Here is a 21750-nt window from a genome sequence, read left to right on the forward strand (position 1 = left end):
AAAGCTGTATTTTTCACACACACACACACACACACACACACACACTTGAGAAAGGTGCTCTAACTCATTCAGACTGACCGGCTATAATCAAAAGGAAGCAGATGGAAGCTGGGATTCATTTTGACATGTTGCCCTGAGGGAATTTCACTATCTTGACTTTTTTAATACCAAGTTTCAAGAACATTGTCTACATTTTCCTGCATATATAATACATTCGTAGGTGAACATGAACTTTAAAAAAAAAGACATCACGTAGACAATGGACCCAGACTGTGCTACTGGTGAACTAGGAGGGAGGAGAAACAGTGACAGTCAACATACAAAGTGGGCATTGATGAATAGCAGCACGATGCCTGAATATTTCAATAGGATGTGGCTTTTCTCTACCTGCTATAAAAAGGAACTTATATATAAGCCTTTTTGCTGCATTAGTACCGAGAAAGAAAAACTTTTCACCCATGCAGACTTCCATGGACGTACACTGCTTGCACACAGGCATGTCTGCAGACATAGAAGAGAGTCACACATCTGTTCATTCCAGAGTTGCATAGATTGGTGCAGGAACCAACAGGGGAGATAAAGAGCTATCTAAACAGAAGTAAATGTATGCAAAAACTTTAAAGTCTGAAAATCTAGTAATCATTGAAATGCTATTTTTTGCCATAAAGAGTGATAGCAGCTAGCACTTATTCCATTATTCCTACTCTAACAAGGAACAATTAGAAGAGATGTTCATGTATTATCACAGTGCCTCCTTTTTAATCTTAACTTGCTTCGGATCTCTCCGGGCACAAGAGGTCTCAGTGGAGTGTGCTGGTCCAACTTCACCTCTGTTGCAGCACCAGGGACATCATGGAATGAGTGCCATTCTCCCACAAGCTTTCTTCACCTTAAACTCCTGTTAACTTGGACCACTTGAGTTCTAACATGTACATGCCAATAGGCACATGCATAAACACAGACACTCACTTGGACACTTACTTGAACTCTCTTCCATGCATTCAGGCTCAAGTTCTTGCTAGTCTTCAGCGATTCTTTCTTGACCGACCTCTTGCTGTCAGCAGAAGCTTTACCATAGTGCTACATCACCGCTGTAAGTAATCACCCTTGATTTTATGGCCACGGCCACTGTGGGTTCAGCTGGGCTCATAGCAGCTCACACCTATTCCTCAGTTGGCTAATTAACAATAACTCCTTCCTGGCTTGTTCCATGTACAGATTATAGCTCTTCGTTGGAGTGAGCAAGCAAGTACAGAACCTCTCTCTGCTTATAATCCATCTAGGAGAGAGAAGGTATGAGAAAATCAGAGAACGTCATAAACCAATACAATGGATTGAGATTAATATACTTTTCCCCTTTTAAATTCTCCTACTGCCACCTCTACTCACACCTGTTCCTGAATTCCTACAGATTATTTTCCCCTCTTGCTCTATTCTTCTATGTACAGATTTCCCTGAAGGCAGTGCTCTCTTCTTATGTTTATTCAGGAGAAAGGCAATGCTTTTTGGAAGAAAGATGAGGCTTTCTACTCCCAGAAGCAGCTACAGGCTCAGAAACCCACAGGGGATATTCTCCCATCCTAGAGGGTCACTACGAGTTGGAATCAACTGGATGGCAGTGAGAGTCTGGGGTTATTCTGTTCAGTGAGGTAAGATTTGAGATCTTGTCAAAATGGATCCTTTGGTAGCTCAGCACAGGGATATTTTCTCAGGAAACATCTTGAGAATGAGCAAGTATGTGAAGGATGATGGCATCCTAACTGCCTGTTTCCTGTGTCTGGATTTGTCAAGGAGTACAGAAAGACAGAAAGAACCCTCAGCTCATTGTACAGCTACATTCATCTGGGTAGTGAATGAATAATCTATGGAAACAATATATGAATCAGGAATTTAAAATTTGCTACTATCTATCTATGTAATTATATATCTAATATATATAAACATATACTATCTATATATTATATATTAAATATACACAATTTGTTACTATAATATGTAATTTGTACTATCAATATATATGTATATAGAGCACCTACATGATAATAAGCATAAAGGTCTTGGGAATCAGTTAATATACTCAAATACTACAAGAGGGTTAGTATTATGCACATTTCATTGTCTTTTTTCTTCATATCGAGGAAACGGATATTTCTGATGTGCCAGATGAATCATTGGAGGTAAATTAGCAGTGTGGCTACTCTAGCCATTGCTGTCAGTCACCTTAGTATTGCAGCTATCTGAAACTAGAGGAAAATCTATCCAGTGAAATATACAAATCAGCTGTATACAGCATACTGCCCCCTGTGGTTGAGAGTAGAATTCTACTCCATAAGTAGGTAGCCATTTGGAGAGCTGAACACGTTCTTGTTGGTGCCACCCAAGTACATGTAATTATAGTCACTGCCCTTTCACATTTTTTCCCTTTCCTATACACCAAAGGCAACACCCCAAAGGCAACACACCATAGTTCTAAAGAAGATGGACTTTTATTTAATTTAGATTTAAACCATAATGCCACTGTCTTTTTCTGGTGTTACCAAATTTAAGAAAAGTTAAATAGCACCTTGTTCTTTGTTCTTACATGACAGAGACATAAGAACTATACTGAATATGCCAATATGTCTGCTTTGCCCTAGCGCTGGACAAACAGGGAGAGGTACGTTTTGAGTGCACTAGAGATAGTGATTGACCTAAGGAAGGTGACTGCCGTCCTGGTAAGTCCAGGATAGTGGGCGAGGGCAAAGGGTAGAGATGTTCAGTTAAGCCATGCAATTCCGATGAGGAACTAAGAAGAAAGCAACCAGTGAGTGGATTTTAAAATGTATAAAAAGAAAATGAACCAGGACAAGTGGTGACCAAGAGAGCAGCATAGTCGCAGAGGTAGAAATGAGTTAACTGAATCATGGTGCTTGCTTAGAGCTGCAAGCATGGCTACTTGGTGTTTGTGGGACAGTCCAATCCCCCTCAGTGTCACTCACACTGCCGTCAAGCTGATTTCCACTCCTAGCAAGCCTGGATAGGATTGCTGAGATTGGAAATCTTTAAGGGAAAAGACTATCTCATCTGTCTCCTGATTAACAGCCCAAAGCCTAAGCCACAGTGCTATGAGCAACCCCTTCAGACTTTCTTCAATTATAATTCCTGACCATCAAAGAGCCCAACCCAATTCACCACTTTCTATTTCTACTCCTTGCTGTCCTTGACTTTCAGATACCACCATCATTCAGAAGAGTGCAATGTAGTGAATATTGTAAATCACCAACTGACACCTATTCCCGCCTACAGCCTTCTATCCTTGATGAGGCCTGCGCTATGGAGAAAAATCCTCCCACTCATGCCTGTCTTGTTTCTAAGAAAAAGCTATAGGAAGATACACTTGCTTTTTCTTCAGAAGGCTAGCACGTCTCAAGATGAAGCTGACACTGAGGGTGGCAAAGGAAAGAAGCAGAACAGCCTGGTGCCTTGAGATATTGAACCACTAAATTAATTGGACGTCGACTCTATGCCTGGACTTACCATTATTAGGACTTTTAAAACTTGTTATTATTTTAAAATATTATTTTAACCTTTTAAAAATTAATCATTTTATTGGGAGTTCTTACAGAAACCATAACATTCCATAGTTCAAGTACACCATTATTGTGCAATTGCTACCACAATCAGTTTCAAAACATTTTCTTTATTCTTGAACTTTTGATAGCAGCTCCCCTTCATCCCCTCCCTCCCCCACCCTACCCCTCAGGAACCCTTATTATTATATTTTATTTTATTTTTCACCATATGTTACACCACCCAGTGAAGCCATTCTCCTACAATTATGTTATTTGCTCCCCTCAAGTGGAGTTATAAAGTCACTGATGCTATCAACTCCCACTTGTGCCCCTCTATCCCCCTCTTCCGATACCCTATGGGAACCACTACCCCTGTTACAGTTTCTGAAGGGTTAGCTATATTGGCTTTCATGGACTAAACAATCTTAAATATAAAAATGAACATATACAAGTCTAACAAGGTTTATGAGGTAAAACAAAAATTTCTGTCAGCACATCATGATCGCACAGGCTGGTGTGCTTCTTCCATGTAGGCTTTGTTGCTTTCCTGCTAGCTGACCACTTGTTTAACTACAAGTCTTTAAGACCCAAGATACTATGTCTTTTGATAGCTGGGCACCATCAGCTTTCTTCACCACATTTGCTTATGCACCCATTTCGTCTTCAGCAATCATGTCGGGAAGGTGAGTATCATACATTGCCATATTATTAGAACAAACCATTCTTGTACTTAGGTAAGATTTAAGTAGAGGCCCAAAGTCCTAGTTGTATTTACATATAAAAGGGGTAACCACCCCCACCAAAACAGGAGATTTTTTTCAAAGATATGTAATTAAATTTTTTTTACAAAAACCTTTTCACCTTCAATGTACTTTCCATTACACTTAAGATATTTGTCAAATCTATAATTCCATTCTGGGAAACATTTTTTCAAACTCATCTAGATGATTGATGGCACCTCCTTCATTTTTCCTTCACCTTTTTTATGTCATCAAATCACTGCACTTTCATGTCCCTCTTCATTCACAGAAACAAAAAGAAGTCCTACAGAGTGAGGTCAGATGAGTAAGGTGCAAGGGACAGAGAGGCATGCTTTTTTTTTGCCAAAAACTGTGTAGCTCTGTGAGCAGGTGCATTGTCTAGTGGCAAAACCAGTCGCCATTGGCCACAAACCAGGCCTTTGCTGTCACACATTATTATGCAATCTTTTCAAAACCTCTAAATATAAAGCTTGATTCACAGTCTGACCTGGTATAACCAACTCCAAATGCACTGTGAGTTGACATTTTCATCTGTTCAGGAAGTTGACGGACATCCAGAATGAGGTTTATCATCAATCAACATTTCACCCTTTTTGAAATAAGAAAATCACTTGTACACTTGAGTGCTTCCCATAGTGCTGTCCTTGTAAACCGTGTTCAACATCACAACAGTTTCTGCTGCATTTTCCCAAGCAGTAAACAAAATTTCACAGTTGCATGCTCTTCTCTTAAATTGATCATCACAAAAAACAACATTCAAGCAAAACTACTTTCACAAAAAAAATTACTGTGACCAGAGAAACCCTTCCCAAGCAACACCGCTGGGTGCACTACCTCAGAGCGAGTTGCTTGGTGCTCCCCTAGCACAAAAAGTGTGCACTACAAAAGCTTCCCTCCATCCAGCATGATTTGGGTTTGGGGGGTACCCCCTCATATAAATAGATGTAAACAAATATATCTATATTTATATATTTACACATATATATACACATTTTTTTCTTTCCTCTTTTTCTTTTTTCTTTCCTCCTGCTCACTATCATGACTACCATCATTCACCTTTCAGTAATTCTTTTCAGATACAATTTTATTGATCAAACACAATTTTATTGATCAAACTTCACCCTCCTCACCATAAATTTTAGAACCCTTACCTTTCCCCTGACCCCATCATTACTGGCTGACCACTCACCACCACCCCCTGTCTCCTCCCCTCCCATGCCCCCCAGAAATCATTGGTCCCATCACTATCTCTTTAGGATTGCTTATCATGCCTATCTTACATAGATCAACACACACAAAAAAAAATAAAAACAGAGAGAGAGAGAGGCCAATCGACAAATAGACCCACATGTAACAGGGGTCCGGACCCAGAGTAGCTGAACATCTCTCTGTTAAATAATGAGGACATGTTACCATCAATCCAGTCCCCTTTTCTTTCAGGTTCCATATCCTGAAATACACTTGTCTAACAACACATACACCCTCTCAGTCTTCAGCATTCAGGTCTGAAAGGTGTGCATCCTAAAAGTCCCCATTTCTATCCCTGGAGTCAGGGATGGAGCAGTCTAGTGCCCCCTACCCCCTGGTTACACCTTTGCACTTTCAGTGTCGTCCCCTTGTGCATAACCCCCAACCAATTCCTATGAGGTACCAAGTGCAGCGACCATCTGTTGCACTCCCCTCTTGCTTTGCCCCTATGTGGGCAGATCAGACTGTCCACTCTCCCTGGAGTGTATCTTTCAGGGTCATCCTCTGTAGCACTGCCATCTAGGGAGAGGACATCATATTTCCTGCTGGAACTGGCTTTGCTGTCATCTCTGGGAATAAGCTGCTCCGAGCAGGAACATCGCTCTCAAGGATTAGCACACCAGAAGGAGGTCTACTCTCACTCTCCCTTTCCTGTGGGGATATAAATGATACCCTCCCCTTGCCATCATTTTTCTTCCCCCACCTCTCTGTGGGTCTTAAAGAATATGAGAGTGTGGGGGGTGACGGGGGGGGGGCTGGGTGTGTGTGGGAAGATGCCCATCAGCAGAGGTGCTGTGTCTTTTTATTTAATGACATATAAATCACTGGGTTTGGTTGGTCTGGCTCATGCCAGAATATCTGGCCCTCAGTCTGGGAATTGTGTGTTGTGTGCATTTTCCCTTAAGCCTGTTCCACTGTTTGAGCTTACTTCAGTGGACTCACATTGTATTTGACCTTTTGTGCTTGGCTAACTTCACTCAGCATAATATTCTCCAACTCTTTCCACGAGATGAGGCGTTTCATCGTTTCACCACTATTTTAGGGATGTGTAGTATTTCATTGTGTGTAAGTACCAGAGTTTTTAATCCACACAGCTGTGAGGGAATTTAGGCTGTTTCCAATTTTTGTGACTGTGAATTGTGCAGCAACGAACATTGGGGAGCAGATTTTGGTCGTGGTCTGTTTCTCATTTCTTCTGGGTACATGCCCAATTACTGAGTCATAGGTTACTCGATTTCCATCTGTTTTAGGTATTGCTAAATCACTTTCCATGGTACCTGTACGTATCTACAAGACCATCAGCGGTGAATGAGAGTTCCCACATTTGCTGCTTTCGGTTTTGTAAATTGGGGTGTCTTTGTGGGTTAGGTGGTATCTCATGGTTGTTTTGATTTGCATTTCCCACATGGCTAACAATTGGACACATTTTCTCATATATTTATTGGCCATTCAGAATTCTTTCTTTATGAATCTTCTGCTCAAATCTTTTGCCCACCTCCTCAGTGGGCTATTTGTTTGTTTGATTGTTGTATGCTTTCAGGATTCTGTAGATTCTTGTGATAAGCCCTTTCTGTGATCTGCCACTACTTAAATATCTTTTCCCATTCTGTGGGCTCTTTGATTACTTTCTTGGTGAAGCTTTTTGAGGTACACAAGTATTTTAGCTTTAGCATGGCCCCTCATCTATTTTATCTTCCTCTGCAGAACATCCTCCAGCTCCTTGCAGGAGTTGGGGTGTTTCATCGTTTCCCTCCCTCCCTCCTGAGGAGTGTGTTGTGTGTGTTTGGGGGGGAATCGTTCATGCCTTCTTTTCACTCTTCAGTCAAAGACATCCTGGGCATTGCCTTCACTGAGTTAACTTCTGGATAGTGTTATCCTATGCAGTGGTCTCATGTTTGTGCTCTGTAGATGCTGGTCTTCTGTCCAAAGTGAGTTGGAAAGAAATTTTTGTGGTGTTGTTTCTTGTTTGTTTGTTTTTTCAACGTATTCCCTAAATTTTACTTTGGGAAAACTCTTCCCTCGTGGTCAATTTTGATGGGTGGTTTGGCAGGTTAGAGCATTCTTGGGGTACCGTTATTCTCTTTCAACTTTTGGAAGATGCTACTCCACTCTCCCCTCTTCTTCAATGGTTTCTGCTGATAAGTCTGAGCATATTCTTATCCGATTACCCTTATAAGTGACTGCATATTTTTTCTCTACCTGCTCGTATGATTTTTTTCCCTTTTCCTCAAAGTTGGATAATTTGACTACTATATACCTTGGTTCTTCTTAAGGTTCAGTCTAATTCACTGGTTCTCAACCTTCCTAATGCCGTAACCCTTTAATACAGTTCCTCATGTTGTGGTTGCTACTTCATAACTATAAATTTGCTACAGTTGTAAATTGAGTGGCCCCTCTGAAAGGGTCGCTTGACCCCAAAAGGGGTCGTGACCCAAGGATGAGAACCGCTGGCCTAATTGGCATCCTCTCTGCTTCCTGAATGATTGTCTGCCTTTATTTATTTGGGGGAAGTTTTCTGCCAGGAATTCCCTCATTGTTTTGGCTGTTGATTTCTTAGTTATGTCTGGTTCTGGTATCCCAATTATTCAAATTTTGTTCCTCTTCATAGCATCCTTCATTGTTCTTGGCTTTTCTTCAGCTTCTCTATCTATCTTGTTTGATTGTCTTTCACATTTGTTAAATTCTGCTTGGCTATCTTTGAGGTAACAAATATGATTCTCTGCCTCTTCCAGCCTGTTGGTAATGTCTTTTACCATTTTCATTGCTTCTGTTGCATCGTTTGTTAACTCTTGTTTCTCCTTTTGGTATGTGGACTCTATGTCTCAATTTTTTCATCCAATTTCTGTATTGATTCCCTCATATCCTGCTCATATTCCTCTCATACGCAGCATTCTGAATATTTCTTCCTGTGGTGGTTCAAAGTCTGCTTCTTCTATATACATTGCTAAGTTCAGCTCCTCTTCAGACATTGTGATCTGTTTTTCCTGCTCTCTTGTAGTGACTGCTGATGCGGGTATTGGCTTACATGGCATTTTGCTGTTGCTGTAGGTGGTATTTACATGTGATGCATAAATCACAGGGGACAAGGCTGGCCTGGTCGCATGTGGTTCACATTGGGCAGGGGATGCCACAGTCGGGGGCGGGGGGGGGGGCCGGTGTCACTGGATGGACTGGTTGTGTGGTTGGCTCAGTCATGGGGGATGCTAGTCACTGGGTGCTCATTTGCACAGGATATGCAATCAGAAGGGTGAGGTTGGCCGCAGGCTAGAGTCCCACCTGTGGCCTGGGCCACATGGGCTGGACTGGCTGCATCCGAGGGTCACTCAGGCCCTGCAGGCTATAAGGAGGTGGAGGGGGTGGAAAGGGTGGAGTAGAGTGACCCACAGCCATGGCTCTCCAGCAAGCAGTGTGGGCTGCCAGCAAGCGAGCGGTGTGGGTGGTGCCGGCTGGGGAGGACCCAGGCATCAGGCCACAGGCCACAGTAGCTTGGTGTTGAGTATGGTGGGGCACGTGGATCCATGCCACAGGGAAGGCTGGCCTGTGGGCTGGAGCAGAGCCCTAGAGTGCCATGAGACCCAATTGAAAATCCTGGAGCTCCCCACTCAGCTTCCCAATCCCCAAACCCAGCAATCACCCATGAAACTCCCCACAGTTGCCCCTACCTCGGAACCATTTTCCTAGAAGTCATTATTTAACCTTTCAATGAAGAAATGTTGTAGCTTCACCTCAAAAGTGAGATGGAGCCTCCAAAACCAAAGATGAAACTCACTGCCCTGGAACAGGTCCTGACTGCAGCAACTTTACAGGACAGAGCAGACGTGCCACTGTGGGCTTGTGAGACCGTGACTTCACAGGAAAGTCTCATCTTTCTTTCGAACAAACAACTGACCTTGCAGCTAGCAGCCCAGCCTCCCTGACAGTATTTGCCAGATGCCTGGCATGTGACACATGGGAGGCTACACAGAAATACAGTTGGCCAAGAGTCAGATGATCCTTTTTGGAGAATATATTCCTGATGAGAACTACGGTCAGAGAATATCTGCTTCAGTGATCGTGTGGTATTTATTGCTTGAATTTTCCCTGTGATCTATCAACAGAGGCCTACTTGTGAACACCGATGACAAGAGTTGTACTAAATACACCACTCCACACAGGTACCCATATTCACACACGCACCACCACCACCCAGCATCATGTAAGCTCTATTCATTTTGTGTCCCACTAGCAGAGAGTTGCTGTACAGGAAACAGACATCTTAGCCTCTTGTCAGGAAGGATGAGGTTATGCTTCGGGAGAAAACAATCCTCCAGTCTCAGGGGAACAAGAGGTTTGTATCTCACTCATCTTACCTGTCTTTCGCAGATCAGTTGAAGACTCTGGCCCAAGTCTTTCTTGTTCTGAAACTGTCTGATCCAACAACCACCGCCTGCAACATACAAAGCAGAAGAAACACATTAAAATTTTAAAGTTTCTTTCTGGATGTGACAGCTATCATCTCCACGCGCCTTGATCTTGGTCGAAGGACACTGCATAGCAAGCCTCGCTGAAGTTAGCAAAGAAGTGAGAGCCTATCGTGAGTTCTACACAGCACTTGCCTAACAACGTAACAGCAAATACCAAGGGTGACTATGTGTTAGGATCAATTCAGCGGCAGAGGGTTTGGCTAACACAGTTAGGACGGTTATGGTGCTTCCTCGCCATTGGCATGCATGTTGCATGCCAATAAGCAGCAGCTTAATATCTGGGCGCTTGAGAGAGGGTAACACTTACACAGCCTTTTTAACTGCAGAGATTTTTCACACTGGGCAGTAGCATGATCAGAAAGGACCAGGGAGTAAGATCTTTAAAACAACAACAACAAAGATAAGACTAGTTTATACTACTAATAAACAACATTCTCCTTAGTCAATTACAGACAGCATTCAGAGTGCTTTTCATTTATTACTCATTTAAGTTACTTACTCCTTAATATAAAGTCATGGGGAAGGCTTTATTGTCCAATTTCTCTAATGGGAAAACTGGAAAATATGAGCTGTTCATTTGACTCTTGGCCTTGCCACTTCTAGCTGCTAAAAAACAAGCCATCGAGTCAATTACAACCCAGAGATGTCAGGTTATACAAAGCAGGTTTAGCCCTGGGGCTTTCAAGCTATGACTTTGGGGGAGCCCACAGCCCAGTTGTTCTTCCAAAGTTCCCGTGCATGGGTTTGAACTGACAAACTTTCGACTGATAGTCAAGTTCTTAACCAATGGCAACACCCAGAGATGCCTTCATGCTACTTACAGGTAAGTGTTATGGATTGAATTATGCCCCCTCTCCCCCAAATATGTGTTCTAGGTTCTGGCCTTTCTTTCTATGGTTATAATTTTATGTAGGATGGGTTATTTTTTTATACTAATGAAGCAGAATCAGTATAAGGTGCATCTCGGGTCAATTTTCTTTTCTTTCTTTTTACGGTATTACTGACATACAATTCACATTTGATACATATGTGTATAAGAAATAGCTTGATAAAAGACCTGGGCAGCGGGGGAACAGGGTGCTAACCCACCCAAGGGGAGGGTATTGTTTATATCTCCACAGGAGAGGGAGAGAGGGACAAGACTTCAACCCAGTATGCCAAGACATGATTGCAACATACTGGCGTAAAGCAGGAAAACAATAGAGAGGTCTGCGGGCCCCAATCCAAATTACGTGGGCACCCCATCCCTGCCCCAGAAGAATGTACTTCAGAGGACAGCACTGAAACTACACGTCAAGGAGAGGAGTGTATCTGATCAGAGCACACAGGAGCAAATGTAGAGGGAAGGAGAGAGAGTGGAACAATCCTGGCCCACCAAGCCCCCAGGATGATAGTCCTGCTCAGAGCAGTTACAGTACAGAGAGGACCATAGGGCTGGCCCCACCCCAAGACATGATATTCCTCACTGACCCATAGCGCTACAGGGCACAACACTTGAGACCTAGTGCGGGAATATGCCCCACCAGAACCCACCACACTCGGGCGAAACACTAAGGGCATGCAGTAGAGCAGCAAGGGGAGCAAAGCAAGTCCCCGGGCATGCCAAAAATAGACTTTGGGGCTAGAGAGTGGCATCCCATCTGACTCCACCGGAACACACTCCTAAAGTTCAACAAACAGACCTAGAACTATTTATAGACTTTTGTCTGTTTATGTCATTGGTTTTTGTTGTTGTTGCTTTGTCTTGTTTTTGTGCTTATTGTCTCTGTATGTCTAGCTAGAAAAGATAGGTGAGATAAACAATCCAGAGGAGAAAACAAGACAGACAGTTCTGAGGGGACACTGAGAGGGGTAGACGGGAGAAAGGAAGGAGGGTGTCAACAAACCCAGGGACAAAGCAACAACAAGGGATCTAAAATTGATGACAAGGAGGGTGTAGGATGCCTGGTGGGGCTTGATCAAGCGCAAGGTAGCCAAGAGGAATTACTGAAACCTAAATGAAGCCTGAACATGAGAGTGGGACAAGAGAAAAGTAAAAGGAAGCAGAGGGAAGGACGAGGAGGCAAAGGACATTTACAGAGGTCTAAATAAAGACATGTACATATGTAAATATATTTATATATAATAATAGGGAAATAGATCTTGTACATATATTTATGTGTTAAGTATTAAGGTAGCTGATGGACATCAGGCTTTTACCAAGTACTCCTGCAATGCAAGAACACTTGATTCTAATAACCCTGCATTCTGTAATGCTCACCTTCCTGATATAATCATTGATGACAAAATGGGTACATAAACAAATGTGGTAAAGAAAGTTGATGGTGCCTGGCTATCAAGAGATATAGCATCTGGGATCTTAAAGGCTTAAAGATAAATAAGTGACCATCTAGCTGAGAAGGAGCAAAGCCCACATGGAAAAAGCAAACCAGCCTGTGTGATCATGAGGTGTTGATGGGATCAGGTATCAGGCATCAAAGACCCAGAACAATCATATTCAATAATATTGATGTGAATTAGGGGGAGTGCAGAGTGGAGACCCAAACCCCATCTGTAGACAATTGGACATCCCCTTAAAGAAGGGTTGCAGGGAGGAGACGAACCAGTCAGAGTGCAGTATAGCACCAATGAAACATGCAACTTTCCTGTAGTTCTGTAATGTTTCCTTCCCCAAACTATCATGATTCCAATTCTACCTTACAAATCTGGCTAAACCAGAGCATGTGCAGTACAGATATGTGCTTGCAACACAGGGGATCCAGGACAGATAAACCCTTCAGAACCAATAATGAGAGTAACAATACCAGTAGGGTAAGTGGAAAGGGGGGGGGCGGCGGGACCGATCACAGTGATCTACATATAACCCCCTGCAAGGGGATAGACAAAAGAAAAGTAGGTAAAGGGAGACAGTTGTCAGTGTAAAACATGAATACAAATATATAAATTATCAAGGGTTCATGAGGGAGGCAGGGTGGTGGAGGGTGGGAAATGAGCTGATACCAAGGGCTCAAATAGAAAGAAAATGTTTTGAAAATGACGGTGGAAACCTATGTCCTTGATGCAATGCATGTATCTATGGATTGTGAGAAGAGCTGTAAGAGCCCCTGATAAAATGGTTTTAAAAGAAAGAAAGAAGTAAAGAAAGAGCTTTATATAAAAAGTAATTGTATATTAAGGAAACATCCCCATCCAGTCCAGATCAAGTCCACAAGTCCAATATTAGCCCCTATGTCTGACACCATTCTGGACATTCCTCTCCAGACACATGCAATACAGGCAATGACGCCAAATACAGGAAGATCACAGACCAGTGGGTGGAAAGTCTTGTGGATCATGTAGTAGTTGAAGCATCTCAGCACTGACATGGGTCACTCCATGCCTGCTCCAGCTCTGGGCCTCTGGCTCCATCTGTGTTGCTCCATGTGCTTTGTCAACAGGAATGTCTTATAGGGAGAGTGTGTGTCCCACTTGCAGGGAAGAAGTCAGGAGTTCCCAGAATCCTCAGAAGGCCATACCCACACAGAGGCCTCATTGGCTATGACCTGATTGACAGGCTAGACTCCACCCTTTCACTCGTTGACAGGAGATTATGTAACTGCCACAGTACAATTTATCAGTTCCATCATATTAAAAAGAGTTGTTCAATCATTACCACAAAACAATTTTAGAACATTTTCTTCTTTTCTCCTGTTCACTATAGTCAGCTCCCCATTTACCCCACGGCCCTAGGACTCTATTAATCCAGTTACTGTCTCTGTAGATTTACCTATCTTGAATTTCTTATACAGAAACCATACAAAACAAAACCCAAAATCCAACAACAATGGCAAAATAAAACAGAAAAACCTCAAAAAGAAAGTATTACAAACTGGAACAAATTCAAAGTGGATCAAAAGGGAGATAAAATGATATGATGTTATGTTTTAACCAACGGCCTCTGCAGTAAACCACTTTACAAGGCACCCTGTGTGAGAGTGAGGCTCTTCTCATGCCCAGTGTACGTTAGAGGGCATTCTCTGAAGGCTTATTCCATGTGAGGATCCTGCAAATGAATCTGGGGCTTTTGTTGTAATCCATCGTAAACTCACTGCCATTGAACAACTCCTAAGCAACCCTAAACTGGGCCAGACAGAACCGCCCCTGTCGGTGTCAGAGACTGCAACTCTTCATGGGAGTAGAGAGCTTCCTGTGTGTCTCTCGGAACGGCAGGTAGGTTAGCTGCCCAGTGGGTCTCACTCTGTGACCCGGGCTTTTCTGCTGTAACACACACAAAAGAAAACCTCACGATCAAGTTGATGCCAACTGATAACAACCCGAAGGGCAGGGTTAAACTGCCTCTGTGAGTTGACGAGACTGTAAACTCTTTACGGGAGTAGAAAGCTCCTCTTCTTTCCTAAAATCCACAGCCTTCTGCAAAATCAGGTGTTCAGCCTACACGCTCTGATACCGTTCCCTCGTCCATCTTTGGATGCTATCATTCACAATCCTTGACACACACACACACACACACAGGTTGGTGTGTTTCTTCCATGTGGACTTAATTGACACCTCACTTAGGTGGCTGCTTTAAGACAAACCTTTAATACCCCAATGCTGTTTGTTTGTTTTCTAACAGCTGAGCACTGTGTGATTTCTTCACCACATTTTATGACAGCATCTCAATCTTCAGTGATTTCCTCATGAGGGCAAGTACCAAGTAGGGCCATGTTATAAGAACTAATTTTTCCTAATTTAGGGCTACAATTAAGTGAGAGCTCAAATTCTATTCACATGTGTATGGTTTATATATTTCCCTGGTTCACTTTGGACATCATTATCACTTTATTGAAGAACGTTATAAATCATCCCTATGATAATTCTATTGATACTATCATTCATTTACCCAATGTTATAAAATTGAAAACACTGTTGAGGAAAGAAACAGAAAATATGTTAGAAAGAAAGCAAGCAAGCAAGCAAGCAAGAAAGAAACCCAGCTTTTTAGACCAAAAAAAAAAATAGACTGGTGGACAGATTTAAAAATTAAATGCCTGAACACTATTTGCACAATGAGGGCTGGAAATAGGGAAAAACTTAAATAATGCTCATTCACAAAAGCAGATTCATGCGTGCTGGACTAAGGCAAGTCATAAGAAAGCAAGAAGAGCATGAAAATGCCAAACCTATGGTTGTCCCGAGCTGCCAATCACTGGGCACCCTCAAAACAAAGGATTGGAACCCAAGTCCAATGACCTCCAAATCCATAAACTCAGGAGAGCAGTCATTTGCATCTTCTTACAATTGGGCAGTTCAGGCTTAAGTCCAAGGGAATTTTCAGTTCCTTAAATCTCCTACAGGAGAGATTAAGGTCAACTCAGGTTATCTTAGTGGAATTTCCAAATCGTATCCTTCTTATGCGGCCTATGGAGGATGTTGTGCACCACAAAAGGACACTCTCAAGTCCCAGTTGTGTATAGCACAGTCTGGGTCACCAGATGCTGAATAGAAACTAGCTCAATTAGAAATATAATATTGTGTATATTCTCCCTGTAGAGGGCTATATAAGTAATGTTATATAGAATTTTTCCCAATGCAGGCTGCTCTCACCCAGTTTATCCATCAACAGAAGTGTATTTGCTCACCTTCTCTGAGAAAAATGTGCACCTACCCCCAAAACTCTCTATTTGAATTTCCATTGAAGTTTATTAATCACTTTTTAGGAGTGTCTGTTGATTTGAGATGATCTTAGAACAACAATATGATATAGCAGGAACTGATTTGCCTTCTTCCTCTCCCCACATCATGAGAAACTGACCCACCTGTGGAGAGGTCTCCCTGTTGAAGTGGTTTTGAAAATGTACAAATAAGGGAGTGATATACGGTTCATGAGCTTCCGGCAATACACTACCTGATTGTTTAGGAGACAGGATTAGAAGATTACCTGACCTGAGAACAGAAGCCTGTCTTTGGCTTGCTGATATCCCTATAGAAGTATTCACATACAATATTTGTCCTTTAAAAAAAAACTTTTTAATATTTGTATTGCTAAAAATAATTTTCCTTCACAAAAAATGCTCTGCCTTCAATTTTAGAGACTCTGTATATTAAAATAATAGCACAAAGAAGGCTTGCTTGCTGCAAATGAAGAAGACTTGAAGCACTTGTTGATGAAGATCAAGGACTGCAGCTCTTCAGTATGAATTACAGCTCAGTGTAAAGAAAGAAGTCCTCACAACTGGGTCAAGTTAACACCATGATAAACAGAGAAAAGATGGAAGGTCTCAAAGATTTCATCTTGTCTGAACCCATAGCGAATGCTCACAGGAGCATTAGGCAAGTCCAAGGACACATGGGATTGGGCAAATCTGCTGCACAAGACCTCTTTCAAACGTTGAAAAGCAAGGGTGTTACTTTGAGGACTAAGAGGTGCCTGACCCAAGTCTTGGTATTTTCCATTGCCTCAACTGCATGTGAAAGGTGGACACTGAGACAGGAAGACCGAAGACGAATAGCTGCGTGTGGAGAATTGGTGCCAGTGAAGGCTATTGAAAGTACAATGGACTGCCTGAAGAACAATTAGTCTGCCTTGAAGGAAATAAAGCTAGAGTGCTTCTTAGAGGTGAGCATCGCCAGGCTTCATCTCATGTATTTCAGACACGTTGCCAAGAGCGGCCAGTCCCTGGAGAAGGACCCCCTTCTTGGTAGAGAGTAAGTGAATGAGTGGAAGCCATGCTAGGAGATGGATTGACCCAGGGTCCAAAACAATGTGTTCAAACATTGAACATTGAAGAGGATGGTGCAGGACCAGGCAGTGTTTCATTCTGCTGTATGCGGGGTCACTGTGAGTCGGAACCAACTCTGCATCACCTAACAACAACGAAGCAGTGGTTTCCAAAGTCCGGAGTTCTACCTAACTTTCTAGTAAAATTGTTGCCTATTGAAGTGTGACCTTCGAATAACCAAGATGGCTTGTGAAAAAATAAACAAGCAAGCAAACGAAAACGAGCTACTTGTTCTTAGATTAGTGAAGCCAGGTAACATTGATGAGACTTTCCACCACAGACATTTAAAATATTTGTCCTTTTGTGAGTGAGTCACTTCACTCACCAGAATGGCTCCTAGGTTGATTTACATCATGCTGTGCTTCGTGGTTCCATCACTCTTGTTAATGGATGTGTAGTATTCTGTTGTGGGTGTGCACCAGTTTCTGTATCCGTTCCTCGACTGATGGGCATTTGGGCTATGTCCAGTGTTTTGCTATTGTCAATAGTGCTGTATTGAACACAGGAGAGCATATATTTGCTCCTGTTCTGTCTTTTCGGGTGGATGCTCTATGCCCAGCAGAGGTATTGCTGGGTTGCGTGGGATTTCCAGTCTCAGTTGTTGCAGATAACACCATATGGCTTTCCATAGTGGTTGCACATGTTTACAAGCTCACCAGCAATGTGTGAGAGTCTCAATCTCTCCTCATGCCCTCCAGCCCTGGATGGTGTTTTTTGTTTGTTTGTTTGTTTTGTTTTGTTTTGAAGCGGGCTATTGTTGTGGATGAAGTAATTTTCTTTTGAGATATAAAAGAGTTTAAACAAACTCACTGAACAGAAATGGGATCAGAGCGATGCCAAGAAAAATGGAGCTCTCTAAGGAACGGGGAAGCTAGTGACAAGTATTTTATATTAAATCGTCTTCCCCAATAGGACAATTGAAATTCATCAGTTCCTTCATCTTCCCTTTGCACCCCCGGTTTAAATGCACGTGCACAAGAAACAATTGGATCCGTCATGGCTTGGTTAGGGGGCACAATTATTAAAGTGACATCAAAACCACGATTTGAATAAAGTTCTGTATCAGAAGTCGAGTTTTTGGAAAAGTGAAGCCATGTGGTAGAACCTATAGTTAAAGGGTGGTGTTTGCCTTCTCAGTTGCCAATTCCTTATGGTGCAAATGAAAGAAGGGGTGGAGCCAGGAAGCTTTCCTCTGCAGGGAAAGATTTGAAACTGCCATCCCACACCCAGCCTGCTGCCTGGTTCCAGGTGCAGCAAGACACAAAGAGCACTTTCCCTTCGGCTGGGAGAGCATTGGAGCTCGCTGCTGACCTGCAGGGACCACAAGGACGGACCACTTTCCCTCTATGTCTCTCCGGGTACCTGGTACTCTATCAGCCAGGGCTTACATTCTGAGCACTAGGCTTGAAGCAGCTAAATCCATGTCCTGGTCTCCACACAGATCCAGCCTCCTTTGAGTTCTCTCCTAAGGTAGACTTCCCAGGTGAAAAGCTTTGCCCTGGGGCAAAGGATGTTTGAAAGGGAACTACAGCTTCTTTCTCAGCCAACCCAGAGAAGGGCAGCCTCTCCCTAAGGGACTTGCTGGGGCATGCCCTTGAAAGAAGCCCTGGGGGTATTGTGGAGTGCTTGGTGGGTTGCTAACTGCAAAAGACACAGTTCTAAACCACCAGCCATTCTGTGGGACAAAGGCGAGGCTTTTACTAAAAACCCTTGGCCTCTAATGACTTATTTCGCCTAAGTTGGATCTTATATGAAATATAAGTATAATATCTTCCCTTTTGTGACTAATTCATCTCACTGAGCATGATGCTGTCAAGAGTCCTCTATGTTGCAACAGAATCAACACTTCATGTCCCTTTCAGACTAATCGTCCATGGTCTGCATGCGCCACATTTTGTGCACCCATCTGTTACACATTCCGATCATTCCTACCTTCTCCCTATTGTGTGCACTATCGCTCCGACCACTGGTGGACAGGTGACTCTTTGTATTCCTGTTGGTATTCTTGTTTTCAAATCTTCTGGGAATATGCCTAGATTTGGGTTGTTGGGTCTTGGTGGCGGTGCTTTTGGTTGTCGTTAGTTGCCATTGAGTCAATTCTGACACATGGCAGCCCCATGTCCTACTACAGTCTTCTTGACCTCAGCCTATTTGACAATAACCAAAAAAGGATTCCGTACATGGTGAGTCATCATATTGAGTTCCTTTTAAAAAGGTCTGACTTGGGGAGCACACATTGTCAAAGTCCCCACACTGAGTCATGTTGTTGTTGTTTATTGGTTGTTGTTTTTCTGACTATTCATCATAGCAGATGAGCAATGTAGAGCAACATGTTCCTTTCTTATTCAAATAATGGATGTCTTTTGTGTCTCCTAACAAGCAGAGACTCTGCCAGTGATTCCTCCATCACACTCGCTTACCTTGCACTCCATGGCTTGTAGGAATGCAGCAAGATATCTATCTTGGCAAACTGGCCGTCAACATCCCCAGCAACCATCACCGTTTATCTATCTCAGAGAGTCCTGGTGTGTCGCAGGCCACCTGTATCAGCAAAGACTAGAGATTGGGGATATATGAAAACAGCAGAGAATGAGGGTTGTGTTTCTATGAATTCTTATTTCTGAGCCCTTAATATCGTTTCCAGGAACCCAAATGGTGCAATAGTTAAGGAAGGGTGTAGTTACTAGCTTTAAAGATGGCAGTTCAAACCCACCCAGAGGCACCAGAAAAAGAAGGCCAAGTCACATCCTTCTGAAAGGTCTCAACCCTGCAAACCCCACGAGCTCAGGTCTACTCGGCCACACAGGAGGTTATCATGGGTCGGACCCACTTGAAGGCAACTGGTGGTGGGGAATAGTGTTTCATATTTTATATGCTATGCTGCATTTTCTCCATATTCTAATAAAGTGCTTACATGCCAGCATGATCACAAATATATCCCAAGAAATGTCTTGGGTATATATCAGGCTCAGTGATAAGGAAGAGGGGACCCCTTAAGCAGTAGTCATGAGTTAGGATCAAGGAGCATCTGTCCAGTCATGGGCTTTCTCCAGTCTTTGCCTTCCTCTTCCTGAATTGCACTTCTTCTTTTTGTAGGAACTCTTGTGTGATGTCATACGCACACTCACACAAACACACAGGCCACCTACCTGGTTATTTTGTTGTTCGAATTTTCTAATTTGGTTTGGTTGCTCTCAGGAGATATTTGAGAAAGTGGTGACAAATGTTCCTTGGAAACTGGTTTCCAGGATTGTAGTAGAAATGAATCCATTTTCAGAATGTTTCCTTCTGACTGGTCCATATTCATACCCCTAAAGGGCCCTAAAGCATTCCCAGCACACATGCCTGCAGGGAAGATGAAGCCAGAATGCACCGATTTGCCTCCAGGGAAGCATTCTGTCTCCCCAGCTTCTCTCGTTCCAAGAGAGGATACTGTGATAAGGGCATGTCACATGGTGGCTAGAGGGGAGCAAAGAACATCCTTATCCCCATAATAGAAATTCTAATTTCCAACTAAGTAAATATAGTGAAGGATGGCGATGAGATTGTAGCAGAATGTGAAAAACTCCCTGGGTACCACTTGTCAAGTAAAACTGAACCATAATACTTAGTTATAGATGGAAGTATGACCTCCAAAAATATGTGTTCTAAATTCTAACCTCTATACCTGTGATACCATTTGGGTATGGATTGGCTTTGTGTGGTAGTTACATGATTGTCAATTTGAGAGGATTATGAGTGAAGGGGTAGAAGAGTCTAGTCTGTCAGTCAGATCATAGCCAATGAGGTTTCTGTGTGGGCATGGCCTTCTCCTGAGAATTCTGGGAAATCTGGGATTTTCCTCCTTGGAGGTGGGAGAAATAGCAGCTGACAAGACACATGGACCCACCCTGATGCAGAGACCCCTGCCAGCGCTGAGATGTTTCCAATGACACTGGATCCAAAGACTTTCTACCCACTGGCCTGTGAGGGTCTACGTTCGGTGTCATTGCATGTGTTTCGTGAGTCTGAAGAGGACTTTATAGATTGGTATTGGACATATGGGCTGATATTGGACTTATGGACTTGCTCGGGACTGGGCTGGGATGTTTTCTCAATGTTTAATTTCTCTTGTATATAACTCTCTTTCTTATACACATGTGTGTGTCTATGGATTTGGTTCTCTAGTCTACCCAGACTAAGACACTTTGTTATACAGTTGAAACATAGTGTATCTTTTGAAATATGAATGGGACTAAACAAGTAAGCAGAAGAGTAAACTCCATGAAGACTTCCCAGGAGCAGAAGGTCAGGACATAACCAGCCTTTCCTCCAGAGCTGACAGAGAAATCTCTCCCATAGAGTTGGCGCCTTGCACTTGGACTTCTAGCCTCCTCAATTGTGAGAAAATAAATTTGTTTGCTAAAGCCACACATCTGTGGTATGTCTGTTATAGAGCACTAGTTTTCTAAGATGGAATTTTAACTGGAAGATGGAGTTCTGTTTGACAGATAACTAAAATGTACAAATTTGGGGATTGGGTGACGGGCAGAGACCAGAAGAGTTTTAAAGTGCATAATAGTAAAAGCCTCGGAGAGCCTGGTAGTTATGAATTGGCCTGATAATTGCAAGTTCAGCAGATCAAACCACCAGCCCCCTCCCCTCCCAAGGAAGAAAGACGAGGCTTTCTATTCTTGTACAGAGTCACAGTCTCAGAAACCCACGGTGGCTACTCTACCCTGTCCCTAGGGTAACTTCAAGTTGGCATTAACTCTATGGCAGTGAGATTTTGAGTGAACTGCACATGACTAGATTGTCTTGATGAGACTGTTGATAGAGTTATGGTTGTCGAAGGCAACTCTGTTGAAGGCTGTATTCGCGTTTAAATTCTAAACAATCGGCTCACAAAAGGCCACAGGTGACACTTAATGACCCATCTCCATTTGGATTAAGCCTTCATTGAATTTCTTCTGACCATTAACCAGAA

General features: G+C 42.8%; 1 non-coding gene across 1 annotated transcript; it reads left to right on the forward strand.

Annotated features, from left to right (window-relative positions):
* Nucleotides 1-2103: 2103 nt before the first annotated feature.
* LOC142454077 (small nucleolar RNA SNORA19) lies at nucleotides 2104-2232 on the forward strand. Its single transcript, XR_012785606.1, has one exon. It is a non-coding gene; the product is annotated as a small nucleolar RNA SNORA19 (small nucleolar RNA).
* Nucleotides 2233-21750: the final 19518 nt, after the last annotated feature.

Source organism: Tenrec ecaudatus, chromosome 7 (genome assembly GCF_050624435.1).
Source record: "Tenrec ecaudatus isolate mTenEca1 chromosome 7, mTenEca1.hap1, whole genome shotgun sequence".
In the NCBI taxonomy this organism is placed as follows: Eukaryota; Metazoa; Chordata; class Mammalia; order Afrosoricida; family Tenrecidae; genus Tenrec; species Tenrec ecaudatus.